This window comes from Vigna radiata, chromosome 8 (genome assembly GCF_000741045.1).
Source record: "Vigna radiata var. radiata cultivar VC1973A chromosome 8, Vradiata_ver6, whole genome shotgun sequence".
NCBI classification, from domain to species: Eukaryota; Viridiplantae; Streptophyta; class Magnoliopsida; order Fabales; family Fabaceae; genus Vigna; species Vigna radiata.
The window spans coordinates 6,480,887-6,486,620 of record NC_028358.1 but is presented as its reverse complement, the minus strand read 5'-3'; positions in this window follow the sequence as shown (position 1 = coordinate 6,486,620).

Below are 5,734 nucleotides of genomic sequence, written 5' to 3'. Positions count from 1 at the left end.
AAATATTTAAAACCAAAAGGTCAATTTTGTTAAACTAAACCTTTTCACTTTTCGAAAAATGTCAAACAATCCATAATAATTTTTAAACAAACTCACAAACCTTTTTCTAGATAAAGAACTACGTGATCCCTGATTGTCCGTTAATGGATATACGTAGGACCAAGGCCAATCCTTGTCGGGATCATAAAACAAATAATATTTTTTTGTTACTTAATAATTTCTTTTATTTTATTTTACTTTCATTTTTGGGGAAATTTAAATATTTTGGAAAACCACATTAATTTTATATATTTAATTACAGGTACTGCCTTTGGGTAGGCACGCTAGGGTGCTAATACCTTCCTTACATGTAACCGATTCCCGAACCTAAAAATATCTTTTTCATAGACCATGCTTTTATTTTAGGGTTTTTCCATAGTTTTCCATAATAAATTATGGTGGCGATTCCCAAAATCTTTTCTCAAAACCGTTTGTTTTTTCGGTTCGCCGTCCCGTCGCGATTCCGGTTGCGACAGCTGGCGACTCCACTAGGGACACTAGAGAATCAATCCTTGTTAATTAAATATTCAAAGTTGATGTGGTTTTTTATTTTATTTTATTTTATTTTATTTTTCTTTATTTTATTTTGTTTTATTTTATTTTATTTTACTTCATTTTATTTTTATATATGATTGTCTTTAGTTATTTTGTTAATTTATTTCTATCTTTTTATTATTATTGTACATATCATGAGTGGGACCCTATACCCGGGTCTGAGTGTAACATAGAATTAGAGGGGTTGTGTAGCGGTGTCACGTTTGGACTAATTCCAGTTTGGCTATAGTGAAAACCCCAACCAGTGGTTGTTCTCTTTACATGCAATTTCACACCTAGTTGCGATCAACTGTTGTGGAAAAAGCTATGAAAAGGACCATAGCTCTGGTGGCCTGATCTTAGGTTTAGGGAGCCATCCCCGTGAGATTGCATATACATTGCTTAAACATTAAAACATTAGACCTACTTTAGAGGCATAAAGCATGTTGTCTTTTAATTACTTATTTCGCATATATGTTTTCATACATAGTTGTTTTGATAAAGCATGTTTTCATACATGTTGTCTTTTAATTCCTTTTACCAGTACTAGCGGAAATTACATAGTTGTTTTGATATCGTAAAGGTTGGAACTTAACATGGAATCTGAAACTATGCAACAAACTAATTTTGTTGTAAACGGCTAGTGGGTGAGATGAAGACTTTCATCGCCCGAGCTAGGAACTGATATTTTCATAACTCGTAATCGTTTTTTTCAGTTTAATTAAAGTTTGGTTTTTTTGCGATGGTATCAGGCTGTGTTAATTTCTCTTACAACAATATCAAGGAACTTAGATTTCCACCTTTTTTTTTCTAGCATGCATCATCTCTGCATTTTCACATAATTTGTTTTTCGTCTAATCCAAATTAATAAAAACAGTTTAAAGTTAAATAAAAAAACAACGGCGGGACTTCCACGGCATCCTTATAGGACTCGAGCAAACGCCAAAGCTATGGAAGATGGGGAAGAGGAACGTGAAACTGTGAAGGCCGATATTAGTCAACTAAAGGATCAAGTCGGTCAAATTTTGGAGACTTTGAAAGCCATGAAAACTGCAGGAGAGACTTCGTCCGCAAGGGCCGAGGATAATGCTCACCCTCCAATACATAACGCCGTGGGCACATAATTCACGTTTCCACTATATGGTTTGCCACCAGGATACACACCGCCCATTGGAGATCATTCAGGGGCAGAGCACACTTCTTTGGCGTTTCCCATAACCAATAGCACTCAACGGCCTATCCACACGACCGAGACAAAAACAAATGAAGCATCCAAGTCTCCCCACACCATTATCGCACAGGAAGCTCCCTTGCATACAAAGGTAGAAGTACCAAAAGATAAACTCAACATTTTAGAGGACAGACTGAAAGCCATAGAAGGGATTGAAAGTCACGGGTTTGGTGACGTGGCAAGGTTGAGTCTGGCCCCAGGAGTGACAATTCCACACAAGTTCAAGGTGCCGGAATTCGAAAAGTACAAGGGTAACACATGCCCTAAGAATCATTGAACCATGTATTTTCGAAAAATGATTGCCTACGCTCATGACGATAAATTACTTATTCATCTCTTCCAAGATAGTTTGGCTGATGCAGCGTTGAGTTGGTATACAAATTTGAATTCTTCACATATCCGTTCTCAGGCAGATTTGGCGGACGCCTTTGTAAGGCAGTACAAATACAATATGCATGTCGCGCCAGACAGGTTACAATTACACCACATGGTGAAGAAAGAGGAAGTGTCTTTTAAGGAATATGCATAACGATGGAGAGAGTTGGCAGCACAGGTTGAGCCACCTCTATATGACAAAGAAATGGTTGCAATGTTTGTAAGCACGCTACAACCACCCTTTTATGAGCATATGATCAGAAATGTGACTTCCAACTTTGCCGATATTATCATCAGAGGCGAAAGGATCGAGATCGGGCTGAAGAATGGGAAAATTACATCTCGAGCCACCACTCCAAAGAAATTTGCTTTTAATCCGGAAAAAGAGAAAGAAGGGGGAGTGCATGCAACATCAGTAATATCCATGTGGGGAGGTCATGCGTCCACTCATAGCTATCAACCAAGCCTGAGTTGCCCTCCTTACGTGAACAATACAGTGTCTGGTCCCCAAACAAGACCTCGACCGTCAGGATTTTATCAACCACAACAGGCTTTGAATAATGCCATGGGCATTGTAGCCGGCTTGGGTCCCAATCAAAGTGTGGGTCAAAGTGCTCATCCTAGGATAGATCCAGAGAAAAGTTTCACTCTCATTCCTATGACGTATACAAAATTGTTACCTTACCTCTTAAAGAAGGGTCTGGCTAGTGTTCATCCCATGAAACCCTTGTAGCCTCCATACCCTAAGAGTTTTGATCCAAATACAAGATGTGATTTTCACAGGGGAAGCATGGGCCATTTGACGAAAAGGTGCATTACACTTAAGTTCAAAGTGCAATCGCTAATTGACGCAGGATGGTTGAAGTTCCAAGAGGACAAACCTAATGTTGAAGTCAATCCCCTTGCCGAACATGGAAGTACCTCTACAAACAAGATCTGATTGACAGAGGATAAAGAAGAAGAAGTATTTGCAAACCCAAGAATGGGAAGATAAAGAGTTTGCCTGTGATGCTTATTAAATTTGTATTCACTTTTTTTACCCTCACTGCTGTTCCCGGAGCCTTGAGGTTCGTGCATTACGGGTTAACACTTTCTTTTGCATTTGGTTTAACATTAAAAGATGTTTGTTTTGTTTTTTCTATCATTTCGTGTCTTAATTTTCTTAACTCAAATAATACTTATATGACAATAAATGTTTTGAAAACAATAATGTTGATTTTCCTAAGTTTGAGCACCCTATCAACAACATGGAAGATGATTATGATTGACCCGGAACCCTCTCTAGATTTAATGAGATTCTAAGGAAATAACCCCCATCAAGAAAAGGTTGAAATCCTTAATATAGGAGGGCGAGAGAGAAGAGGTAAAAGTCGGCACCAGCACGAAAGAAAAGTTCAACATAAGTTACCACTCAAGCCAGAATGTCTTTGGATCAAAGATGAAGTTGGAAAGCAGTTCGATGCGAGATTCTTAGCTGGGGCAAAATACCCCCAATAGGTACTAAGTATCTACCAAAGAAGGACAATGATGAACAAATGCATGTTGACAATCATACTTCACATCGTCGTCCAAAGATGCATGGGGCAGTCAAAGCTGCTAATAAAAAAAATATATCAGGAGGATTGTACCTTCACTTTACACGATTACTGCATAACGACACACACGTCGACTGGGGAAACACCATTTTCTTTGGTATATGGAATGGAAGCAGTACTACCCTTCGAGGTAGAAATCCCATCTCTACGAGTATTAATGGAAACCCAGTCAGAAGAGGCATATTGAGTTCAAACCCGATTCGGTCAACTTAATCTCATTGAAGAGAAAAGATTGACCACGACATGCCATGGACAATTATACCAATGAAGAGGGCATTCGACAAGAAGGTACAAAAGGATCACAGGGGCAAGTGGACTCCAAATTATGAAGGCCCATATGTGGTAAGAAGGCATTTGGTGGTGGGGCACTTATTCTCACAAGAACGAATGGAGAGGAATTACCTTTGCCAGTTAATTTTGACGCAGTCAAAAAAATCCTATGCACAATGATTTCATGATAGGGAATGCTCTTAAATTGGAATTAATAATATTGTATTATAAATCTTTTTCATCTCTTTCATAAGGTCGCTCTTAATTTTCAAAATGCCTCCCGAAAATAATGAGCATCACAGGCAGATTCACTGGGCGCGAGTTTGTTCTTAAAGGATGTCGTGGAATTAATTAAAATGAAACCAGAAATATGATAAAATATTTGGGTCTCACGTGAATTTTCATCCTTACATTCATGCATTCAGCATTGCGCATGCATCATCATAAGAAAAGCATGACACACCATGCATCGCAACCATTCAACAGGAATTCGTGAAATCAGTTCAAGGAAAGTACATCAGTGGAAAAATTCAGAATTTTCAAAAAGGGGGTGAACAAGGTCTCACGCGAATTCCCTCCCAAACATCAGTGTATCAACAAAATTAGGAGAAAGTTCAGAGCTATAAGAAGATCAATTCAAAATATATATACATTACTGCAACGCCAGGATATCTCAACATCTCCAAATTTACCAGGTTCACCAGGTTTACGAGGTTTTTGCGCCTCTCCAAGTTTACTAGGTTTTATCCCCTCTCTAGGTTTACGAGGTTTTGCGCCTCTCTAGGTTTACAAGGCTTTTGCGCCTCTCCAGGTTCACCAGGTTTACGAGGTTTTGCGCCTCTCCAAGTTTACAAGGCTTTTGCGCCTCTCTAGGTTCACCAGGTTTACGAGGTTTTGCGCATCTCCAGGTTTACGAGGTTTTTTGCGCCTCTCCAGGTTTACGAGGTTTTTGCACTTCTCCAGGTTTACGAGGTTTTTGCGCCTCTCTAGGTTTACAAGGTTTTTGCATCTCTCCAGGTTTACGAGGTTCTTGCGCCTCTAAAAAAAAGCCTAGTTTTCAACCTGGCACCAAAGAGAAATATATTAACGAGGTTCATACACCTTTCCAACAAAGTTCATAAGGTATGACGCACCTTCCACAGGTGTCACAGCTCTTCAACAGAATCCACAAGGTTGCTACACTCTCTACCAGGTACGCTTCGAGGTAATATTTTCTTATCTCTTTGGACCCGAACGAAATTAGTGTCTTTATCTTTATTTATCTTTTACTATGATAACAAAAAAAAACTCCAAAGTTCATGTTATCTAGCAAAATCTAAATAAAGAGGGGCAACTGTCAACACCCAATTTCGTCCGATGAAATAAATAATCAAAATTAATTAATAAGAGAATAATAATTAATGGTGGGTAAAGAAAAAAGGAAAAAGAAAATAATAAAATAATCTTCCTTAATGCAAGACACGTCACTTTAGAATGTTTTTGAAATATTAGTTTAATATGGTAATAATTTGAATTATATTGTCTGACAATAATTACAATTAATGTCTTGAATATTATTTGATTTATTTTTGCTTGCAATCAAGACCATTTCTTTCCCTATTTTGTCCATTGTCAATTAATTCTCAATTAAGACAAGATTGTCATAATATTACAATATGTGCCTATAAATACACACTTTGTGAAAGGAAAA